The 25777-nt window shown below is 44.3% G+C and overlaps 1 protein-coding gene across 12 annotated transcripts in view; it reads right to left on the reverse strand.

Moving 5' to 3' along the window:
• Positions 1–25777, reverse strand: part of CUNH10orf71 (chromosome unknown C10orf71 homolog) — a 1142779-nt gene that overhangs the window by 961779 nt on the left and 155223 nt on the right. For 8 of the 12 annotated variants that reach the window (XM_077454814.1, XM_077454812.1, XM_077454815.1 and 5 more), the window contains exon 2: positions 7020–7211. The exons of the other annotated variants lie outside the window; for them this stretch is intronic. The gene's annotated coding sequence lies outside the window, so the exon portion shown is untranslated. The remainder of the gene's footprint in view (positions 1–7019; positions 7212–25777) is intronic. 12 annotated transcript variants of the gene reach the window in all.

The following is a 25777-nucleotide window of genomic DNA, read 5'->3' on the forward strand; positions in this document are numbered from 1 at the left end:
GAACATGCAAACTCCAGGCAGGTAGTGTCGTGGTTGGGATTTGAACCAGCAACCTTCTTACTGCTAGGTGAGAGTGCTAACCACTACACCACTGTGCCAGTGGTGGCGTACAACTCCATTTAAGGTACAGATCTCTACTTTATCTTTTCACAGGCTGTAGATGGGTGCAAATGCCAGTGACCAGATGCTTCTTCCAGATGACAATTGATATATGACCTTGAGGGAAATCCTTGTTCCCTCTGTGGGACTAAGGCCGCGTACACACGGGCGGATTGTCTGCCCAACTTAGTCCGCTGAAACACGGTTCAATCCGCTCGTGTGTGGGCTTCAGCGGACTTTTTCAGCGGACTTTTTCAGCGGACAGTCTGGCGGACTAAGTCTTTCGGAATTTCTGTAATTTTGTCCGTCCAAACTTGGTTTTGTCCGTCCAAACTTGGTTTCAGCGGACAGTCCGCTCGTGTGTAGGCAAGTTGGACGGACTAAGTATGGCGCATGCTCAGAAAGGATTTACACGGCCGAAGGTTGCATTGCAGTGTATTGGACGTCGTATTTCTAGTCCCGTCGTACGTGCTGTATACGTCATCGCGCAAGCTTTCAGTGGACTTTCTGTTCATCGTGTGTGGTCAAGTCCGTTCATTCAAAAGTTGAACGGACTGTCTGTCGGATTGTCTGACGAACTTAGTTGGGCAGACAATCCGCCCGTGTGTACGCGGCCTTAGGCTTGGATCTGAGAGCACCCTTTGCTCCAATAGGTTTAATTTCCACTGAAGTACCTCACGGTAAAACTAGTTCTCCTGACAGCAACAATTTCAGACAGAAGGATATTGAAGATTTCAACAATTTCCTGCAAGGACCCTTTGGTGTCTTTTTTCTTTTCCTTTTTACCAGAAATAGGGATACCATGTCTATCGCCAAAGTTTAATTTTAAAGTGGCATCCAGTTTCCAGAAAAACTGGGAAGTAGTATTTTCACACGTGGGTTACTGAGTGCATAGCCAGAAGACTTCCGTTTTCTTACACATGGTCGAGTTACTAACAGTGTACTTGGTCAAAAGAGGAAAGTGTACAAACTTTTCATTTAGCCATCAGGCCCTTAAGAGTCATCCACTCTTGGGTTATCAGGGTGATTAGATTGGCATGCAGGAAGTAGGTCTTTCTGCTATGAAACAATTGCAAGCCAATTTGACAAGAGGGGTGGCAGCTTTTGGGGCAGTTATGCCAAGATTGCTTGGAAGATATAGGTAAGGGCTAGCTATAAGGTCTGGTGCGGCCTTCAGTCCTCCTTACAAAGGAAATATGCGGTCAGCAAGTTTGGGACAAGAGAGATCAATTATTTCTGACTTTTCATTTGTTTTCTCCCGCCCTATATAGTTTTGGTATATCCCATTGTGTGCTGACGTGAGATGGGCCAGGAAAACTGAAAATTGTTATCAAATACTTACCGTAATTTTCCTTTCCTGGCCCATCCTCACATCAGCACAGGACTCCCTCCATAGTGGCCTGTCAAAGACTAGGTTATCGAACATCTTAGTTGGGGATGGGGCTGTCATTTATTCAGCTTGGAACAGGTGATCATGTGGGGCTCCAAAGGAGGTGTTAACTCATTGTGTGCTAATGTGAAGATGGGCCAGGAAAGGAAAATTACGGTAAGTATTTGATAACAATTTTCCATTATTGCTCACACATGCCTTGTGTATATGTGAAATTACCCCCCAAATACATTCTGCTGCTTCTCCTGAGTCCAGGGATACCACGTGTCTGAGATTTTTGGGCTGAACCCCAAAACAATCATCTCGTTCAGGCTTTCTATCGGTGTAAATTGTTGATTTCACCCCTCACTACCTATCAGTTTCGGAGGACATGAAATGCTAAGATAGCACAACCCCACTCCCCCAAATTACCCCTTTTCAGAAAGTAGACACCCTAAGGTATTTTGCAGCTCTCATTTGTTTTGGAAAATGAAGAAAGAAAAGGATATTTTTTTTTCAGTTTTGAAAACCTTGTGACAAAAAGTGAGATCTGCAAAATACGCAACTTTTTCTTCTTTTTTTTTCTTTCAATCACTTGTTACAGAAAAATAAAATATTCAAAGGGCTCAACATGCCTTTCAGCAAATTCCTTGGGGTGTCTACTTTCCAAAAAGGGTAATTTGGAGAGGTTTTATACTGCCCCGCCAGTCAAAAGTTAAAAGCTGCGTAAATTCCAGTAAATGTACCATAGTTTGTAGACGCTATAACTTTTGCGCAAACCAATAAATATATGCGAATTACATTTTTTTTTTTACCCAAGACATGTGGCTGAATGCATTTTGGCTTTAATGTATGACTAAAATTTTGTTTATTGGATTTTTTTTAATAACAAAAAGTAGAAATATAATTTTTTTATATATTGCAAAAAAATTAAAATCCCAGAGGTGATCAAATACCACCAAAATAAAGCTCTATTTGTGAGAAAAAAAAAGGACACACATTTTGTTTTTGAACAGCATTGCATGACCACACAATTACCAGTTAAAGCAGTGCAGTGCCAAATTGCAAAATGCTCTCTGGCCAAGGTAAAACCTTTTGGGGCTGAAGTGGTTATATAGGCATATTGGCATGGGAAAACAAAAATGTTGTGATTTAAAAAAAACAAATCTACTTTAGAGAACTCAGCTTATTAAAATATAGCTCAAGACAATCCAATTATGATTCTAATTGTGGGAAATTGAGTGAAAGCAAGAACCCCTGTTTGTCTTTTTAAGTTGGGCTATCTGTGTCCCTTTTCTGAAAATGTAATTCACTTCTGGCCCCATAGCCAAACAGGAAGTGAGGGTAAAGCCCTACCAATGTCTTTCCTTGGGGACACACAGGTCAATATAACTATTGCACTCTAGCACTTTGCTGGGGACACCCCAAATTATTAGGTAACTTGGACTTTCTCAATCATTCTTAAGGAGAAACCGGAAAAATTGGGAGGTTTCTTCTCTGTATCAAACACCCCCAAAAACAGAAGAGCCTTGAAATCCCTCTGCACTGTATCCCCAAGTAAAAGGATCCATCTAAAGAGCTCCTTCTAGTTCATGTGAATCTCACCTGCCAAACACTAGCTCGGTTTGGTTGTTTGATCAACTTTTGGGAGACACAGATGCTTCCGACCCAAATGTTGGGAGTACAATTATTATATATTTAGGAGTACAATTCGATACAGATCAGGGTCGTGTTTCTCTTCCTCAAAGGAAGGTCCAGGAGATCCTGTCTCAGACAAAAGCAGCGATGGCCAGGCCTTCTGTGATGGTGAAGGAATGCATGCAGTAGCTGGGGGTTCTATCAGTCACGATTCCAGTAGTCCCGTGGGTCAAGAAGTGCAGAAGTAAGTTTCAATGCAACTTTCTTCTTCAGTCACTCCTTGTTTCTATCTGTCAATCCCGATGATCTGGTCCCTGGTTGATGGTCGGAATCTTGCAATCTTTCCTGCAGAGTTCAATTGAAGGCCTCAGAACCAGTAGTGGTGACGACCAATGCCAGTCTGGCAGACTGGGGGGCACACTGCCTGGAACAGCAGGTTCAAGGCCAATGGAACTTTTGTGGCCCAAAGAGGTCAACTTTTCTGGGATTGCTGTCAGATAGTTTCTACAATGAGTGTCTACAATTGTCTCTATCCCTGTACACTGCACACTCACATCAGTCCATACCCCCAAGGAGCCCACAATCCAAGGTCCCCATTCATATACTGACCAATTTTGGACAGAAGCCAATCAACCTACCTGCATGCCTTTGGTGTGTGGGAGGAAACCGGAGTACCCAGAGGAAACCCACACAGGCACTTGGAGAACATGCAAACTCTAGGCAGATAGTTTAATGGTTGGGATTCGAACCAGCGACCCTTTTTACTGTTAGGCAAGAGTGCTAACCACTACACCACTGTGCTGCCTGTGCAGATGCGCTCCCTTAGTGTTCCAACCTATGTTGTGAGGTTGAACTGTCAAGATCCGTTCGGACAACAAAACTACAGTGGCTTATGTGTCTCATCAAGGGGGCACAAGAAGTCGCCCTCTCCTTCGAGTGGCATGTCAAATCTTCCTGTGGGCAGATAATCTCGGCTCTCTTACAGCATCTTATCTCCCAGGGCCCGAGAATGTTTTAGCAGATCACTTGAGTCAAAGCTTTGGAGATCACAACAAATGGGGCCCCAAACCCAAGTACCTAGGCAAGATCTTCAGGGTTTGGGGGACCCCATTCGATAGATAATATGGCATCAGAGGACAATTGTCAACTTGTCAGAATCTCCATCTGCAGAGTGGGGCCTGACACCTGAACCCTGGGAGGTTGAAGTTAATGACTTGGAAGTGAGAGGGGCCTTAACTGGCTTGGATCTCTCTGGCCGTGTAGTGGAGACATTATTACAGGCTCATAAGAGGTCCATAAGTTTAAAATATTACCAGATCTGGAATACTACAGAAAGGGGTTGGGTCATTGGATATTCTTCAGTATCAAACATTTTGGAGTTTCTGCAGAGTTGTGTCGATAATGGGTTAGCTTATAATTCCCTGAAGGGTAAAATCCCCACCTTGTCGGCTATGCCATGTACAAGATGTGCTCTACATCCATTGTTCTGATTTTTTGGTGCAGCCATAGAAATCAGACCTCCTTTGAAATATTTTTTTCTCCAAAATGGGTTTGATCAAGCTTTCTCTTGTTCATTGTTTCTTTTAACAGTTTTTTAGTTTTTTTTGCTAGCCAATGCCTCAGCCAGAAGAGGGGGAAGGAAGCCAAAAGAGCCGAGCAGGCAGACTAGGAGCCGGACGCACTGGGTGACGTCAGCATTACTACGGGAACAAAGGGAAAACGGAAAACAATGGGAACTCGTCAGTAATCAGCAGTGGAACATTGTAGGCTCAGGGGAAGCCGTGACACGCTTCAGCGCTTTATCAAAGGGACTTTGATAAAGTCCCTTTGATGGGCTTCCTTCCCCCTTGCGGTTGTCTCTGTCTAGCCTTCGCACAGCTCAGTTCAGCTACACAGCATCCTCATAGGAGTGTCCTCCCATGTCCCACGGTAGGCCTTGCTGTGCCCATCTGAGGATCCTCCTTACCGTGCTTGTACGTGTGTTTGTAGGCTGAGCGTTTTCATCTGTCAGTTACAAGATTTGAGACACCATCCTCCCCCCTGTCATTTTTCATACCATCTATTTAGAGTTGTGACAGCCCTCTCCACGGTCCAACCTGAAGCTGATTGGTTGATGTTAACCCCCTCTCATCCGGACTCAGTGGTATTGTTTATTATTTATACCAGTATCTTATTTAGCGATACGCTTTTATGACCATTCTGCAACCATCTACAAGTATCTATACTACTATTGACTGTTGCTGCAACTTTTTATATTTGACTCTTAGTGCAATAAATTCATCATGTTACTTATCTAAAGACTAATATGTTTTCATGTGATTTCCATTGCGCGCTGCTTTTTGTTTTCTGTATCCTGATATCCAATTTTCCAGTGGTTGGTAGCCACGCTGGAACTTAGTCATGTGCATTGGCATGTACAACCTGAAAAATATAAAGTAAACTAATAGTTTGTAGCGCTAATAGGAACTGTATATATGTCTGGAGGGGTCAGAGAGGGCGGACCCGTCCCATAGTAGGCTGGGGGGAGGATCCAGGAAAGGAAAATTATGGTAAGTATGGATAACAGAAAAATTATATTATACAAGACCACTCTTAGATTAAACGAACCGGTTGATGCCGCCCTTAAATCTACAACCCCCTAAAAAGGGCTAAAGATGTAAAAATTATATAAGAAAGTGGGGTGAATGGCGCTACCTTATTAGTGTTTATAAATAAAGTTTTAATAAGAGGGACTCCCTCCAGTAACAACTCTCCCCAAAGTCCTCTCCACCATTAATAAAAGACAGAAATGGCTGAGGGGAGAGGGAAAGGGTTAGGAGTAGTCAATCACTGATGGATCTCCCAAGATTCAGAGGGCGTACATCAAGATCCCTTCCTAAAAATATATTACCAAAAAAAGTGTTAAAGTGGTTGTAAACCCTCCCCCACAACTTTGTCCCATGTAAATCAGCATAAGAAACCTTAATGAACACTGCTTGTAGATATCTCCTTACTTGCTTAGTATTGTTGTAATGCTTGTTGTTTTGTAGAATGAAGTCACTGAGCATGCCCAGATCTCCCCTGATTTATGGCACACTCTCTATGTGCTTATCTATCTGTTATCAGTACTTCCTATGGTACAACATTAAACTCTGCTAATCACTCAGAGCTTCCTCCTACACACCATGTGACCATGTGACCTCACATACAGTCTAAACTTGCCCATTACTGCAGTCTTATCAGCTGAAGCTGATAAGTCTGACAAAGGCAAACATTAGACATCAGCACAAGTAAATACTATGAAATAAACAAGTAAGCTATGAACAGGGAATCAGGGTTGCCATAGAAATGTTGGATTGAGAAGGAGGCTAGGTTAACAGTACAGGAAGTGCTCAATTTAAGGGCGGAAATACACTCCACTGTGGACTCAGAAAACAATACTTAAGATGGCACTGCCTAAACCCTGGAAACAAGTTTTTTAAAGTTTCTTTAAACAGTAAGTAATATGCGATTTTGGCTGGATTACAGTGGCTATAGTCTGATAATTACTTATTATAATGGAGTAAATGAAAAGAAGCATCAGAGTGGGAGAGTTTACTTCCTCTTTAATATGCTACAAAAGTGGACAGACTTTAACAACACACACAGACAACAGCTCATATAATGATATATGCTAAATCTGTAATGTCCAAAATCCAAGAACCACATATGCAATAAGCACGAAGTGCACAAAAACAAATTAGTGCAAAAAACAAACAAAAAAGCTTTTTTGAAGCTCAATCTAATGAGTCCTACAACTGTGAAAGTCCACAACTGTGAATAATCCAATAAGACAGAACACAGATTCAATCTGATTATAATATGAGAAGCTTGAAACCAGTTGTCTGGAGACATGTCTACACCGATCTACAGATGATAGGATGGGTACTCTTACCAGTAAGGTTGGACACACATGTCTTACGACAGTGGGTCATGAAAGCTTGGGATCACAGTCTAAAGCTGTGTGTGGATGATGACTTTGGGAGGATCCTGATGGAAGAAACCTCACGGCTCCGTCCTGGAACTCCAAGGGAGCTGGCACTTGAAGCAGACGTGTCCAAAACTGTCTCTCTCTTTCTCTCCAAAGCTTGAAATGGCAAAAAGGAATTATTTTGTGGTATATGAAAAAAAGAACACGAAAGGGGCTCCAAATGGTGCAGGTCAAACAAAGACCGATACATTTATTGCCATATTTCACAGATGACATGCAAACTATTAAAAAGTGATCACATAAAAATTAAAATAAATATACCCCAGTTGTGCAAGTGAGCATAATACACTGCCAAAATTACTCCATAGACAGTAAATAATAAAGTAAAATAATAATAATTCCTGTGACTCCAACTCCGTTACAAAAAAAAAAAAAAAAAATATATATATATATATATATATATATATATATATATATATATATATATATACAAATGTCCATATATCATTTATATCCAAATAAATACAAAAAGGCTGTATTAAAGTGCAAAAAAGTGCAAAAACATGCAAACCAACGCAAAAAATTATATATATATATATATATATATATATATATATATATATATATATATATATATATATATATATATAGGAAGTCCAGAAAAAATGAATAAAGGTGACTTTTAGTGCTTGAGCAGAAATTCCAGTGACTTGCATGCTCCCCCTCACAGGTCCCTACTCACCGAATCCTCGCACCCCTACAGGGGTTAAATGCATGTTATCCCTCCGTATCCAGCTGGTTCTACTCGGCTCATTCCCCTTCTCTCTCCACTCCGTATACTCTAAGGGGTCCTTGCAGTCGTGGGGGTCTCCCCTTTAAATTTGTATGCTTGTATATAGGGATGAGCCGAACACCCCCCGGTTCGGTTCGCACCAGAACTTTCGAACGGACCCCAAATTCGAACGAACTTTAGAACCCCATTGAAGTCTATGGGACTCGAACGTTCGAAATTAAAAGTGCTAATTTTAACGGCTAATATGCAAGATACTGTCCTAAAAAGGGTTTGGGGACCTGGCTCCTGCCCCAGGGGACATGGGTCAATGCCTAAAATGTTTTTTAAAATGGCTGTTTTGGCGGGAGCACTGATTTTAATGACGATTAAAGTGAAAAAAAAGTGAAATATTCCTTTAAATATGGTGCCTGGGGGGTGTCTGTAGTATGCCTGTGAAGTGCCACGTGTTTCCCGTGTTTAGAACAGTCCCTGCACAAAATGACATTAAACGGAAATAACATCATTGAAAACTGCTTGCGGTTTTAATGTTATATCTGGTTCCTGCAATATGGTTGAAAATCATTGAGAAAAATGGCATGGGTAGCCCTCCCTGCCCATTACCAGCCCCTTTGTATGCATATTAAGGGGAACCCCGTACCCATATTAAAAAAAAAGGAAATGTGTGTGGCCCCCAGGCACTATATACTCAGAACAGCAGTATACAGGCGGTGCAAACAAGACAGGGACTGTGTAGGTCTGTTGTGTTAAGTTGAATCTGTTTGTAATTTTCAACTGGTACATTTTTAAAGTGTAGCTCCAGTCAAAAAAACTATTTTTAAGCTTTTTGGAAAACATAGGGAAGGGTTATCACCCCTGTATAATTTGTTTTGTCGTCCATCTTTTTTCATCTCACTTGCTGTTGTCTCCTTCCGTTTGCAAGTAGGAGATGTTTGTAAGTTGGATGTTTGAAAGTAGGGGCCTGCCCTATATGCTCTGCAGAAATGGTGGAACAAGGTGTTGGTTTTGCCACAACATTGTAAGCCCTCAAAGTGACTCTTGGTGGGCGCTGGAGTGCCCTGCTGTGAACGATCATATCAAGAATTGTAATTACATGCAATTGTTGAACAGTGGTAGAAAAATTGACCTTTGGTGGTTGTGGTGCTGGTGCCACAACACTATAAGTCCTCACAGTTACTCTGGGTGGGCACAGGAATGGGCCCTCCTGTGAAATATATCAAGAATTATAATTACATGTTCCTGTTAAACAGGGGCAGAAAAATTGGGCCTTAGGCACTGGTGCTGGTGCCGCCACACTGCAACCTCTCCCATATACTCTAGTTTTATTGCAGGAATTAGCCCTGCTGCAAAGCATTGCATCAACAATTGTAATTAAACGCCCCTGTTAAACAGGGGCAGAAAAATTGGGCTGATGGCATCACCCAGAACCAGAAATGTTCTTCCAACATATCAGCGGAGGAGGAAGAGGATAGACAATCAACATAACAGGACAGTCACTCAGCATCAGCAGAGGCAGTCTTGAAGGGATGTGATATTTCAAAAAAAATTATTCGGTTACATCAGCTTCAGGTGCTTGGTAGCTGTGGGTGATCCAAGACTGATTCATCTTGATGAAGGTCAGTCGATCAACTGATTTGGTGGACAGGCGCACCCTGTGATCGGTAACAAAACCACCAGCAGCACTGAAGGTGCGTTCCGAAAGAACGCTTGATGCAGGACAGGCCAGTAGCTCAATTGCATACTGTGCAAGCTCTGGCCAGTGATCCATCCTCAAGACCCAGTAAGCCAGAGGATTTTCGGTGGGAAAGGTGTCCAAGTCTGACCTTGCCCCTAGGTATTCCTGCACCATGTGAATCAGACGCTGGCGATGGTTGCTGGAACCGATCATACCTTGGGGCTGCGGACTAAAAAATTGTCTGAAAGCATCAGTCAGACAGCCACCTTCTCCACCGCTCCTTCTGACCGATGCCTCAGCAACACGTTGTCCAGGACCAGGAGTTTGTAACCTCCCAGTCTCTGGGAACGCGTTGCACAGACCTTTCTGCAAGGCCTCCCGGAGATGTCTCATCCTCTGCTCCCTCTGCGATGGCAAGATAAGATCGGCAACCTTACCCTTGTACCGTGGATCAAGGAGAGTGGCCAGCCAGTAATGGTCCCTCTCCTTGATCCGAAGAATACGAGGATCCTTCCGCAGGCTTTGCAGGATCAGGGAGGCCATGCAGTGTAGGTTAGCTGAGGCATTCGGTCCGGAGTCCTCTGGGTCACTAAGGACAACATGATCCGCAGCTACCTCCTCCCAGCCACGTACAAGTCCACATGTTTCTTGGGACTGTAAATCATCCCTACAAGACTGCTGCTGCTGCTGCTGATGCTGAGTGCCAGCCTCCACCTCCATGCTGACACAATCATCCTCCTCCTCCTCTTCCTCCTCCTCATCCTCTTCCTGTGTGATGGGTGGCACAGCAGGAACACTGTCTGGATAAAGGGGGCCTTGAGAGGCAAGGAAGTCCTCCTCTTCCTGCCTCTGTTCTGCCTCAAGTGCCCTGTCCATTATTCCACGCAGCGTATGCTCCAAGAGGTGGACAAGAGGTACAGTGTCACTAATGCATGCACTGTCACTGCTCACCATCCTTGTGGCCTCCTCAAACGGTGACAGGACAGTGCATGCATCCCTGATCATGCCCCACTGGCGTGGTGAGAAAAAACCGAGCTCCCCTGACCCTGTCCTGGTGCCGTAGTCGCACAGGTACTCATTGATGGCCCTCTGCTGCGTGTGCAGCCGCTGCAGCATGGCCAACGTTGAGTTCCACCTGGTGGGCATGTCACATATAAGGCGGTTCTTGGGCAGGTTCAACTCCTTTTGGAGCTCAGCCAGCCGAGCACAGGCATTAAATGATCGGCGGAAATGCACACAGACTTTCCTGGCCTGCTTCAGGACATCCTGTAACCCCGGGTACCTGCCCAAGAACTGCTGCACCACCAGGTTAAGGACGTGAGCTACACAGGGCACATGGGTCAGTTGTCCCTGTCAGAGGGTGGAGAGGAGGTTGGTGCCATTGTCACAAACCACCATTCCTGGCTTAAGCTGGCGTGGCGTCAACCACCTCTCGGCCTGCCCCTGCAGAGCTGACAAAACATCCGCCCCCGTGTGGCTCCTGTCCCCCAAACAAACCAGCTCAAGCACGGCATGGCATCGTTTTGCCTGCGTACTTGCGTAGCCCCTGGAACGCCTACGGAGCACCGCTGGTTCTGAGGACAGAGCACTGGAAGAGGCCATGGAGGAAGAAGAAGAGGAGGGGGTGGAGGAGAGAGGTGTGTCACAACCAATAGTAGCATTTTGGAGGCGTGGTGGCGGAACAACCTCCAACACTACTGCACCTTGTCCTGCATCCTTCCCAGCTGCCAGAAGAGTGACCCAATGGGCCATGAAAGACAGGTAACGTCCCTGTCCATGCCTGCTGGACCATGAGTCAGTGGTAATATGCACCTTACCACTGACCGCCCTGTCCAGCGAGGCAAGGACATTGCCTTCCACATGCCGGTAGAGAGCCGGAATCGCCTTCCGTAAGAAAAAGTGGCGTTTGGGGACCTGCCACTGAGGAACCGCACATTGTACAAACTCACGGAAGGGGGCCGAGTCTACCAACTGAAAAGGCAGCAGTTGAAGTGCTAGCAATTTAGCCAAGCTAGCATTCAACCGCTGGGCATGTGGATGGCTGGGAGTGAACTTCTTTCGCTGGTCCAGCAGCTGGGGCAGGGACATTTGCCTGCTATAATCGGACGTGGGTGTACTGCTAGCAGAGTGCCCGGAAGCACTTGGCTGTGACACACCTAATTCTACACCTTCATTCCTCTCAGAGCAGGTTTCAGAGAGGACTGAAGGTCTAGTGGGGTTGGAGATGCCAGCTGATGAGGAGCAAGGAGAGGTCCGCTTTGCTCTTTGGTGTGGGTCTTTGAGGTACGCTTGCCAACGAGCTGCATGGCAGGTCAACATATGTCTGGTCAAGCATGTGGTGCCCAAGCGGCTGATGTTTTGGCCACGCGAGATACGCTTGAGACATATGTTGCAAATAGCAGCGGTGCGATCTGATGCACTCGTCTCAAAAAAGGCCCACACCAAAGAACTTTTAGACTAACGCGCAGAGGCAGCGCCCTGCACAGGCGGAGCTCTGCGGTGTGATTCAGTCGGTGTGCTGCCCCTAAGCTGGCCCCCGGAGGGCATCCTGCCTCGTTGGACATGTGCCTCCTCCTCCTCCTCTCTCCTACCAGGCACCCACGTGTAGTCAGTGCCCTCATCATCCCCTCCCTCTTCGTCGCTGTAGCAAACCTGGCAGTTTGCTACAGCTTGTGGAACATGACTGCCAGATTGCTGTCCTTCTTGAGCATCCCCTCTCTCTGCGCTCACGCTACTGCCTTCCTCTAGCTGAGTGTCATCATCAGAGCCTACAAAACACTGGGCATCCTCCTGGAGCATGTACCCAACACTGTGCTCAAAGAGTTCAGGAGACTCCTCAGGAGGACGTGGCGGGTCTAGGGAAGGAGTCACTGATGATGACATTGAGAGGAGGGAAGACGATGCGTTGGCAGCTGCTTTGCTAGTACCCTGAGACTGGGTGAGAGAGGATGAGGAGGATGAAGAGGGCTTGGTCATCCACTCTAACAAGTCGTTGGCATGTTGCGGTTCAACATGTCCAGCTGCCGAAAAGAAGGACAAGCGTGTCCCATGGCCACGTGCTGATGACAATGCACCGCGTCCACGACCAGCACTGTTGTCTCTAGACACAGAGCCTGCTTGCCCTCTTTTATCGGCTCGCACCTGTCTGCCTCTCCTTGCTGGCCTTCCAGACATGGTAATGGCCTGAAGGGAGTTGGGAAAACCAGCAATTGGGTAGTGTATATTGTGCTGGAGGCACACAACACCCACTAACTCCTGCAGATGCCTTTATTATAGAACACCAGAGATAAAGGGGTATACTGTAATTGAGTCACACAACACCCACTAAGCCCTGCAGATGGCTCTATTAGAGAACAGCAATAAAGGGTAGATACAGGTGTATATTGTGCTGGAGGCACAAAAAACCCACTAACTCCTGCAGATGCCTTTATTATAGAACACCAGAGATAAAGGGGTATATACAGATGTATACTGTGCTGTGCTGGAGGCACACACAACTTCCAATAACTCCTGCAGATGGTAAGTGGGCTCAAATAGAGAAGAGCTATGTAGGTGGATATAGCGGTGTGTACTGGGTACAGAACACGTAGACAGCACGCACAAGCTCCTAACACTACTGACTGCAAGCTCTATTATAAAAGATAGATCACTAGCTATATAGGTGAGGTGAATATAGCGGTGTATACTGCGGTCAGGGCAAGCAGAAAACAACCACTACAGAAGAGCAAGATCGAAAATCGGCCGATAACGATAGGTGTGTACTGTGTTGAAGGTACACAGAACACCCACTAACTGCTTCAGACGCCAACACACTACACAAGGCCCATAACGTTCGGAATTCGCCTAACGGGCGAACAGCCGATGTTCAAGTCGAACGTATGTTCGACTCGAACACGAAGCTCATCCCTACTTGTATATATTTATAAAGGTATGCTCTGATGAGTCCTCAGAAAAAACAAAAAGCAGCTCCCATAGTTCCGCAGTCGGCCAATCATATACCTTAAAAACTGATACCAGTCTCGCTGCTTCCTTTGGAACTTGATACAAGAAAAGAGGATATGTATTCATATTTACACATATTAACATTTGAATAGATCCATATCCTTTACTCTATACAGATCAAAGTGCCTAATTGTAAAAAAGGCATCTATATCTGTGAATACAAACATGCCCCTTATACTAAACAACAGTGCTTGCAATGCAGATACTACCTGGTGAAACTCCCTTATAAAGAGGGAGATTAGTATACACCAGGGAGAATGCACATATACTGGTATACATATATATTTATATATTTTCTCCAAGTATATGTGTTTATATACTTCCCCATTTTCCTCTGATATATACAAATAGATATTTTTTTTAAAAATACATTATACCTATTTTTAAAATACATTATACCTCTTCCCTAATTCCATATGTGGGGACAGTATAGAATCTACACAACAAATCCCTAGACATATCCAGTCCATATATGTATATTAATAATTATCATACCTTCATTACTTGATATATATATTATATGCGCAAACAGTCTACATATACATATCTATCTACAGCGCTGTCATATGATTTTATCTATGTTTCATAAAAAACTAAGAAAAAGAAAATTAACATAGAAAAAGAGAGATCAACATGGGTGGTCCTCTACAAAAGGCACCACCCCAGACATAACGTCTGGGATATGGGCAGAAAGTGAAAAAAGAGAGAAAAAAGATGGGGAAAGGACAAGACACACATCTACACACACTAAGTGTCCAGGTCCTTGTCTACATCTCTGACTAAATTGTTGTCTGCGCTTAGGTGTGTGTTAAAATCTGTGCACTTTTGTAGCATATTAGCATATTTTTTTGGTAATGTATTTTAACTAAGAGATCTTGATGTACGCCCTCTGAATCTTGGGAGATCCATCAGTGATAGAATACTCCCAACCCTTTCCCTTTCCCCCTCCCCTCAGCCATTTCTGTCTTTTATTAATGGTTGAAAGGACTTTGGGGAGAGTTGTCACTGGAGGGAGTCCCTCTTATTAAAACTTTATTTATAAACACTATTAAGGAAGTGCCATTCACCCCACTTTCTTATATAATTTTTACATCTTTAGCCCTTTTTAGGGGGTTGTAGATTTAAGGGCGGCAGCAACGGGTTCATTTAATCTAAGAGCGGCCTTGTATAATATAATTTTTCTGTTCTGAGTCCCCCTTCATTGGGGAGTTACTTAGGGCTGCAGCTATGGATATTTTTGAATATTTGAGTAATAGGAAGATAGATATAGAAGGTATCTTTAATCAGTAGTCACTAACTCACAGGATTTGCAAAGCCTGATGAAACAATTAAAACACACAATGCCTGCCCTTCCCCTTGTGTCCTCCACCGGTGGGCTAGACGCCTCTACTTTACTTTAGTCCCGATCCTAAGTATACTCTACGCTATCCCATTGATGGAACAATGTACCCATGGCCTTTCTGCTTATTCCCTCCACCTTGTGATCTCTTAGGGTAGTGTCATGGAATGTGAAGGGTCTCCATTCTCCTCATAAGAGAATGAAGATCCTTCGTCACCTTAAAGACTGACATAGCCTTATTACAAGAAACCCACCTCCCAGCCTCTGATTTCCATCGTATGCAGAAACTGTGGGTGGGCTCCGTTTTGGGCTCAGAATCAGTTGGACGCAAAGCTGGTGTTCTCCTCCTGATTCATAGGAACCTCCCTTTCTCCGTTATCTCCACTCACACAGACGACCAAGGGCGGTTTCTATCGACGCGAGTAAAAATAGGGTGTAAGGAATTTATGATCTCCAATATCTATGCCCCCAACAGTCCCTTCAAATCCTTTTACTGTCAGCTATCCACTTGGCTCCTCAATACCTCACATATTCCTCATCTAATCGGAGGAGACTTTAATGATATTATGGACCTGGCGGTCGATAGATCCTCCCCGAAAACCCTTTCAATAAATCCCTCTCAAGCCGCCCCCTCCGTCTTTGCCTCCACTATGCAATCCCTTCACCTTACAGACGTTTGGTGGTTATCCCATCCGATAGATTTTACTTTTTATTCTAACCCCCACAAGGTCCTGACTAGGATAGATTTTTTTTGGATCTGAAAATCTTCTCCTCCTGATCTCTGAATCCGGGGTGGGGGACATAGCTATATCTGATCACGCCCCCATAACTCTCACGTTGGATCGTTTAGATCTCCCGCCTCACCCTAACATTTGGCGCTTCCCCTCTTTCCTTCACGACAATACTGACTTCAGGGACTATATGGAGCGCTCCTGGGAGGAGTTCTCCTCGGCCAACTCCCCCCATCTAAGTGACCCGAACCTCCTTTTTGATGCTGGCAAAGCGTTCCTGAGGGGTCGGATCATATCCTATGCCTCTACTTTCAAAAGAAACGCCATGGTCAAGTTCAAAATAGCTAGTACCCGACTGCACAGAGCTCAAATCTCTATTGTCACCTCCTCTGCAGACAGGGATGAATGGTCTGCCGCCAAATCCTCCTTTGACTCCTGGGCCTCTATTCTTGAGCTCACTAAAAAAAGCACATTTTGACGCCAACCTACATAAGTTTGGGAACAAGTCTGGGAAGCTTCTTTACAGACTTTGTAAGGGCCCCTCCCGGCCGACTCACATCCCCTCCCTTTGGGACAAGACGGGGACCATCCACTCCACCCCCCCTGACATTAATAAGACTATGCTGGATTTCTACTCAGCCCTCTATGGCCCAGACCCGATTGATGAGACTGCTGCCCGCTCTTTCCTAAACAAAGTGCATATACCTCGCATCTCTCCCACCCAGCTGAAATCCCTGAACTCTCCTATCACAGTCGATGAAATAGAATGCACCATTAGAAGCCTTCACCCTTCCAAAGCTCCTGGCCCTGATGGGTTTAATGGCGAGTTCTACAAAACTCTCCTTAACATCACGGTACCCATACTGCATTCAGTCTTCTCTGGCATCTGGTGGGGTGGTCCATATCTGCCCAAAGGTAACCAAGCTATCATCAAGCTCTTTGCCAAGAAGGGAAAAGACCCTTTGGAACCAGGTTCCTACAGGCCTATATCTTTGCTTAACCTGGATGTTAAAATCCTATCAAAAATAGCAGCCTCCAGGCTTGCGGACATCCTCCCTGATCTCATACACCCTGCCCAATACGGCTTTGTAAAAGGTTGCACGCCCACCTTGAACATACGTAAGGTGCTCTTAGCCCTCGAACAAGCTAAACGGGACCCTAAGGGAGATTACGCCATCATTACCCTAGATGCAGAGAAAGCTTTCGATAATGTCAGCTTCGACTGGCTCTCACTGTCACTCGCCAAAATGGGTTTTTCGGGCCCCTTCTGTCATCTCATCAATTCCATGTACACGGCCCCCTCAGCTAGGGTGGTGGCAGCGGGACTCCTCTCTGAGGAATTCCGCCTCCACAAGGGCACCAGACAAGGTTGCCCCCTGTCCCCCTTACTATTTAATATCGCCCTGGAACCTCTCTCCAGATATCTTTCCCAGACCTCTCCCTTACGAGGCATCACTGTAGGTTCTTTGGAACTTCATACATCCCTGTTCGCAGACGACGTACTCATTTTCACATCAAGTCCTGCTACTGACATCTTACACATTAAAAAGATATTCGACAACTTCAGGGTATGTTCAGGACTCCACATCAATTATTCCAAAAGCGAAATCCTCCCTATTGGCACCCACTCCTCACCCCCTTGGACACATCACTCTCTTCCAGGTGGCTCCGGCACATATCACATACCTGGGTATAAAGATAGGGAAACTACCCTCCTCACTTTACCACCTTAACTTCCCCCCTCTTTTCACTAAACTTAATCAGGAGTTGTCAAACTGAATGGATCTCCCCCTGTCACTCATGGGAAGGTGTCACCTTGTTAAAATGATCAGCTTCGCCAGACTGCTGTACCCTCTGCAAACTATTCCTTTATCGCTAAAACATAAGGATGTTTCGGCCCTTAACTCGCAAATCTCAAAATTCCTCTGGCAAGGCAAAAAGCTCTGTATAGCATTCAAGAAACTGCACCTTCCTAGGAGTGAAGGGGGTATTAGCTTACCTCATATTAGAATATATAACCTTGCTTGTCTGCTACGGACCAGTCTGGATTGCATAACTCAACAATCACGTCACTCGAACTTTTCTATGGAATCTGCCATGCCCACCCTTATTCTTTAGTGGCCCCCCCCTCCACTGCAAATGGAAAGCTGTCCCTCCCCCGCATCAACACAATCTTCTGCTGTGGGACACGGCACTGGCCTGGAGAGAGGTCAGAAAAATCCTCAAGCTCCCGCCTTTCATCTCGTCTCACCTGCCCATCCAAGGAAACCCTGCATTCCTTCCTGGTCTCCACTACAAATCCTACGAAATATGGGAGCAACGTGGCCTCTTTAAATTTTCCACACAATGTAATTCCTCAGCTTACCTCATATTAGAATATATAACCTTGCTTGTCTGCTACGGACCAGTCTGGATTGCATAACTCAACAATCACGTCACTCGAACTTTTCTATGGAATCTGCCATGCCCACCCTTATTCTTTAGTGGCCCCCCCCTCCACTGCAAATGGAAAGCTGTCCCTCCCCCGCATCAACACAATCTTCTGCTGTGGGACACGGCACTGGCCTGGAGAGAGGTCAGAAAAATCCTCAAGCTCCCGCCTTTCATCTCGTCTCACCTGCCCATCCAAGGAAACCCTGCATTCCTTCCTGGTCTCCACTACAAATCCTACGAAATATGGGAGCAACGTGGCCTCTTTAAATTTTCCACACAATGTAATTCCTCATCTGGGAAACCGCTGCCCTTCGACGGTATCATCCTTGTTCTCCCTACCTATCGCTCACGCTTTCTACCATAAACAATGCATCAGCTTTCTCTCCAGCACATGTAAAGTGGAATCTTTGAGATTCAAACCAAGCTTCCTGGACCGCCTGCTCCAAATTGGCCAATACTCCATTTTGGATATATACAAACCTCTCCTAAGGGACTTCTCTCCACCGCTCTTGTCATCGTCTGTGGCCAACTGGCGTAAAGAATTCCCAGACTCCGACCTAGTCGAGAAACTCCTCTATGGCTTTCGGGAGGTTCTCCGCCTAACCCCAAACGAAACCTGGAGAGAAACTCAGCTAAAAATAGCTCACCGGGCATATGTCCCTTTCCTCTCCCCCAAGTCCAACAATGATGGAATCCTCTGCCCTCTATGCTCGGCCCCCAGACCCTCTCTCTCATACCGTTTTTGGTCATGCTCCTTCATCTCCTCATTCTGGGACCAGGTTATATCCTTCATTTTGGAGATCACCTTACTGAAATTGCCCAAGGACCCCCTCCTTCTGATTTTTGGCTACTGGGACCCCATATTGTTACCCTGGTCTCTATCTTCCAAGGCCTCTACCCCAACAAGACCGGCCGTCCATCCTCTCTCCAGAGACTGGATCCTGATTTGTCTACTCATCGCTAGACGACTTATCCTCAGGAACTGGATTTCTCCTCACAGCCCGTCCATCTCCCAGCTCAAGCAAGAAAATCTTATCCTCCTATTCAGAGAACGTCTCCTCAAGGACTTCAAGGATCCCAAATCTAGATCTCGCTTTCTTCTCAGATGGCAAGCTTTCATTTCCTCAGTCCTCTCTTTGGATGACCAACGGGCTATACATACTCTCTCCTTCTCCTTTGATGAGCCTCAGGAATAGTACCCCTAAATCTCACCCTCTACCCATCATCATCTCTGGTTGTTTCCATACCGAATACATATCCTCGGGACTACCTCATCAGGTCTCATTCACTTGGCAGCCCGCAACCCCCCCTCCCCTTTTCCTTCCCTGTTTCCCCAGTTGTAACCTCTTCCATCATATCGACCATTTCCCTCTTTTCAGTAGTTAGATCCATCCAGTTTCCTTGTCTTATTTATTTGTCTAGCTATTGTACTCTAGAATTTGTTTTTTTCACAAGAAAACTATCATAATCTCACTAAATGAGACTTCTTGTGCTACACAGGCTGTTCATTTTCCCACGATGTCAGTTGTTCTGGCTTGTATACTTGTCATGATAATTGTTATCATGTGCTTTGTTTAGACAATATTAGTTATTCTTTCCTTTGTCTCATTTATTCCAATGCAGTACTGCCTGGAAAATGACTGATGATAACCTGTACAAATGTCTTTTGGTTTTTCTTCAATAAAAACATTTTGAAAAAATAAAACACACAATGGAGAAACAGTTGGGGGTATGGTGGGATATAGCCACCATGGAAATGTACATTAATGCCAAAATGACACTGAGAAGTCTGAGGTGGGACATTAATCCCAATGACAGTATTGAAGATCCAGAGCTTATGGAGGAATGGTATTCTTTCTTTAATAAAAGTGAGACTAAATTACTAAATAAAATTGTCAAAAGCAGAGAATACAAACTGAAAGGAGTTGAGGCCAGTATAGCAGATATCAAACAGCAACTAGAACCCTTAATTAACCATAAAGATTATAAAGAAAAAGAAAAAGAACTCCAAGAGGCAATTAAGAAATATGATAAGGAGATACAGGCAAAAAAAAATCAAAGGGGATGTAATAGACTATAATGAGATGAAAGTGTATAAATGGCAAGCAGCCTTTCAGGATCCTACTGGTGAACTAGAAGATGGTTCATTGGATGACAATTTGGATGGCCCTATGGAAATCACAATGGCAGCACCCATAGCTAATACACCACAACAAACAACTAGGATTAATACTGCACAAAGAAACAGGCAAATGGCCAGATCACCAAACCAGGCTAATGGACGGATGCATAATAGGAGAGTAAATTATCGGGAACCCCCTGAATATGAACCTCCAAACACACCAAGATTTAACATACCTATTAGAAATCGTTTTTAACCACTATGGGATTATGAATACAATGTACCCCCAGGACGAAAGACAGTTTAGGAATGGAAGAGAGTACCAACCTAGGAGAAATATGAGAGAACAAAGGGATTTTCCCAGGAATGGGCCATGGGACAGGCCACCAGGAAGGTGGACGGCTCGTGTCCCCTACAGGACCGCCGTATGGATTGGAGTAAATGGTACCAGAGGAGGCCCCGAGGGGGACACTACAGAACAATGGAAGATCAGGAGGAATATCAAGGGCACATGGAACAACGTCACCCCAGGATAGATTGGGACAACAGTTATGGAAGGGAGATGGATCTACGCAGAGATATGTAGAGAGAGGAAACGGACCAGGGGATGCCGAGGAGGGAAGAAGAAGAAAAGGAAGAAGAGTATAATAGGGAAAGGGATATATAATCTGAGTCATGTAGAGTTTACTGAAGAAGAAATAAAAGTTTTAGATCTAGGGTTAAAGTTTGCCCCAGACAAACCTTTAGACAAATTTGAAACTTGTATTGACTTGAGAAAATTTATGAGGAAGCTTAATCCAGGGCTCGACAAAACCCGGGTGCCGGGTCGCATTTGCGACTAGAATTAGCGACCTGGCACCTGGGGCAGCACAGCTGGGGGTATCCTGTCTCCGTGGACCCCCCCGGCGTGATCGCGTCGGGCAGTTCCATCCGGCGGCCGGTAATTGAGGCCGCGGCTTTGAGGCCTTCTGCGATCCTATGATTCCTTCTGGAATCTGGTGCCCTCTTGTGGTGGCCATTGGTATGACAACCAGCAATGCTAATGGAGCTTCCTCTGCCTGTTTTTTAATGCCTGCCTATCTCCTTCCCTTTATTTAGAACCCCTAAACATTATATATATTTTTTATTCTAACACCCTAGAGAATAAAATGGTGGTCGTTGCAATACTGTCTGTCACACCGTATTTGCGCAGCGGACTTACAAGCGCACTTTTTTTGGGAAAAAAGAATTTATTTAATAAAAAAAATAAGACAACAGTAAAGTTAGCCCAATTTTTTTTATATTGTGAAAGATAATGTTACGCCGAATAAATTGATACCCAATTCTACAGGTTGCACGTTTTGAGTTACAGAGGAGGTCTAGGGCTACAATTATTGATCTCGCTCTACCGATCACGGCGATACCTCACATGTGTGGTTTGAACACCGCTTTCATATGCGGGCGGGACAGGGCGCTTTAAAATTTAGTTTTATTTTCTTACTTTAACTTTTATTTTTATTTTTTTCGCTGTTCTTTTAAAAAAAAATTGTGTCACTTTTATTCCTATTACAAGGAATGTAAAAATCCCTTGTAATAGAAAAAAGCATGATAGGTCCTCTTAAATATGAGATCTGGGGCCGGAGAGACCTCAGATCTCATATTGACACTAAAATGCAATTTAAAAAAAAAATTGTCATTTGAAAAAAAAAAAAAAAAAAATTAAAAAAATAAAATAAAATGTCCCTCTAAGAGCTATGGGCAATGACTTGGAGACAGGTGGGGGGGGGGGGGGGGCTGCGCTATCTTCCCCTCACTCGTCTCCATGTCCGGCCAGGGACAGGTCCGGATCGCCGTTACCGACCTGGCTCCTAACTTTTTTAGCTGGCTCCTAGATTCCAAGCAAATTTGTCAAGCCCTGGCTTAATCTAAAAAAGCATTTTGTGCTAAACACAGATGTTAGGGGGAGGCCTGAACCAATATATGTTCAAACGGATTTGAAGAATAAATCTATCTTCAACCCGAATACACCCGGAAATCAGTGTTTGGGAGCTTTAAGCAAAATGGTAGAGAATGACTTAAGGAATCTTGAGAAACGAAATACAAGGAAGACTAAGAATATATGGAAAAAGATAAAAGCACTGGGAGATAAAAAGGAAGTTGTCATACAGCCAGCTGACAAGGGAGGGGGGCTGGTTATTCTTAGTAAGAAAGACTATCAAGAAGAGATGGAGAATTTGCTAAAAGTGGAACATACCTATAAGAAATTAAGGGGGAACCCCAAATCTAAATATGAGGAAAAACTGAAGGCATTTTGTAAATCAAGGTAAAGCAAGTGGCATTCTCAACGCTAAAGAAGTAGAATACTTGGTATCTGACTCCACAAAGCCCCCGGCTATCTATTATACACCTAAGATACATAAAAGGCTAATTAAGCCTCCCGTGAGGCCGATTATTAGTGGGATAAACTCAGTATTCTCACAATTAGGGGAATACCTGGATACATTTTTGAAACCCTTGGTACCCAAAGGGAAATCGTATTTAAGCGATATTTCCCAACTTATAGAAGAGCTTCAAGATATAAATGGGACACAAAACTATCTGCTGGCCACTATAGATGTAAATTCCCTATATACCAGCACTGTACAAGAAGATGGCCATGAGAGTGTGGAGAAAGCATTATATGAGCACACCGACATGAAGCAGGAACAAATCTGATATATTGTTGAAGGGCTCCGTTTTGGCTATGGGGTGCAATTACTTTTGGCACGGGCACCACTTTTATGTGCAGACAAAGGGGGTAGCAATGGGGGCTCGTTATGCCCTGAGTGTGGCTACCTCCTTATGAACATGTGGGAGGAGGAGTATGTCTACGCCAAGAACATACCCCAATTGAAATTTTATCGGAGGTACATAGATGATCTCATTGTATTATGGGATGGAACACTTGATTCCTTCGAACAATTCCTGAGTAACCTGGATAACAACAGATATGGCATAACCTTTAGTGGAAAATGGAATGATCACAAGATTGAATATCTAGACCTGGAAGTCTTTAAAAAGGGAGATAATCTCAATACGAGGACCTTCTTTAAAGCAACAGACAGAAACGGTTATATACCAATTTCTAGCTGCCACCATCCCAAGTGGAAAGGGAATATTTCCAAAGGACAGTTGATAAGACTCTGCAGAAACTGTGATATACTGGAAGATTTCTCCCTACAAACTGATAGGTTAATAAAGCAATTTGTGGAAAAAGGTTACACACAGGATTCATTATTGAAATTAAAGAAAGACATAGGGAATGCAGATAGGAAAACTCTGTTTAACAAATCCAAAAGGAAAGTAACTAAAATGGACATGGCCTTTATTACAAGATATAATATGCAATATCAGGACGTTGAAAAAAAAAAAAAATATTGGCCCCTCCTGTAGGAAGACAGAGTTCTATCTAAGATCCTCCCCAAAAAAAAACCTGCTTCGTTTATAGAAGAGCCCCTACTCTTCATAACCATCTGGTGCATAATGTTATCGACCCACCAAAATCAATAAAAATCTTTGATGAGCTAAAAGGGTTTTACAAATGGGGACTAATTACATGTCGAAGTACATACGTACCATACATAATTGAATGTCCATGCCACTTACAGTATGTGGGGAGAACAACTTGCACACTTGTACGCATACGGGAACATAATAATATCAAGAAGGGATTCTCCAAACATAATCTGTCACGCCATCATAGAGATTTTTCAGGTCTGATATTCTATGGGATAGATTGTATAAAAAAACAACTGGAGAGGGGGAAATATGACTACCCTCATATCCCAAAAGGAAACAGCCTCGATATATCAATTGAGGTCCCTTGCCACTAGAGGCCTGAACCTAGACATAGATCTAAACTGCTTGATAGCCAACCCATGATGACATCATATGGGGTAATACATTAAATATTAAATGTTAAATACGTTCATGAGATGGCACTGAAAGTATGCAACTCTTCCTTTAAAACTATAAAAATTGGTTTCTCCTTGTAACAATCTTTATAACTTTGTGTCCTCTTATCCCTTAGTGCCTCCTTTTCCTTGGTCTATTTTGGGGTATGAAATGGTGGAAGGTAGAAGTACCTTGTAGATTGGGGACATACTCTTCCCTTTTCCTGGTTTTCTCCCTCCCCCCCAATGTTTATGGAGGGGTGGGGACTTTATATAGACATATAGTGTTTTTTCTCTACGATAATGCTTGTGTTGATCTCATCCTTCTTTTCCTTTTTGATGATTTTGCGTTGATTTTTTGATGAGCCTCCTGATGATACTTCCCAGCATAATTTAGCCAGAGATGTGGACAAGGAGCTGCACCCTTAGTATGTGTAGATGTGTGTCTTGTCGTATTCCCCTCTTTTTTCTCTCTTTTTTTCACTTGCTGCCCATACCCCAGAAGTTATGTCTGGGGTGGTGCCTTTTGTAGAGGACCACCCATATTGATCTCTTTTTCTATGTTAACCACTTAACAACCGGCCCATAGCCGTATGACGGCTACAGGGCGGTTGTTTAACTCTGGGAGGCCACCATATGACGTCCTCCCAGAATTCCGCTCTCGCGCACCCCCTGGGGCGCGCACTCGAGAGCATCCGTGACCGCCGGGTCCATAGGACGGATCATGGATCATGTTTGCCACGTGATCGCTCCGTCAAATGACGGAGTGATCACTTGTAAACAAACCGGCGTCATGTTATGATGCCGGTTCCTCCCTCCCCCTCTCTGTACCGATCGGTAAAGCGGAGGGGAAAGAGATCGGTGTCAGCAGCGCTGTGGGCTGCATCTGCAGTGCCCACATCGCTGCTCACTGAAAATTAACCCCTCAATTCCCTGCAAATACTCTGCGATACCCGCCAATACTCTGCGATACCCGCCAATACTCTGCAATACCCGCCAATACTCTGCAATACCCGCCAATACTCTGCAATACCCGCCAATACTCTGCAATACCAGCTAATACTCTGCAATACCAGCTAATACTCTGCAATACCAGCTAATACTCTGCAGTACCTGCCAATACTCTGCAATACCCTGACATAAATTGCCATACCCGGAGATACCCAGCCATACTCGGAGATACCCTGCAATACCCAGTCATAGACATCCCCCCCCCCCCTCCTGCCGCTCTCTGGTGCTTCTACCGACTCGCCAATACAATCAAAGCCAGAATATATATATATTTTTTTTATTTCAGGCTTCCTAGCCTAGAGGTGAGATGTGGGGTCTTATTGACCCTATATCTCACTGTAAAGAGGACCTGTCATGCCATATTCCTATTACAAGGGATGTTTACATTCCTTGTAATAGGAATAAAAGTGATCAAAAAATTTATTTTTGGGGAAAAAAATGTCAAACTAAAATAAATAAAGTAAAATGAACAATAAGATTTTTTTTTTAAAGCGCCCCTGTCCCCATGAGCTCGCATGCAGAAGCAAACGCATACGTAAGTCCCGCCCACATATGAAAACGGTGTTCAAACCACACATGTGAGGTATCACTGCGAACGTTAGAGCGAGAGCAATAATTATAGCCCTAGACCTCCTCTGTAACTCAAATGTAACCAGTGAAAAAATTTTAAGTGTCGCCTATGGGGATTTTTAAGTAGCGACGTTTGGC

The sequence above is a fragment of the Lithobates pipiens genome, unplaced genomic scaffold (assembly GCF_037356315.1).
Source record: "Lithobates pipiens isolate NorthernLeopardFrog02 unplaced genomic scaffold, aLitPip1_a1.2 Scaffold_25, whole genome shotgun sequence".
NCBI classification, from domain to species: Eukaryota; Metazoa; Chordata; class Amphibia; order Anura; family Ranidae; genus Lithobates; species Lithobates pipiens.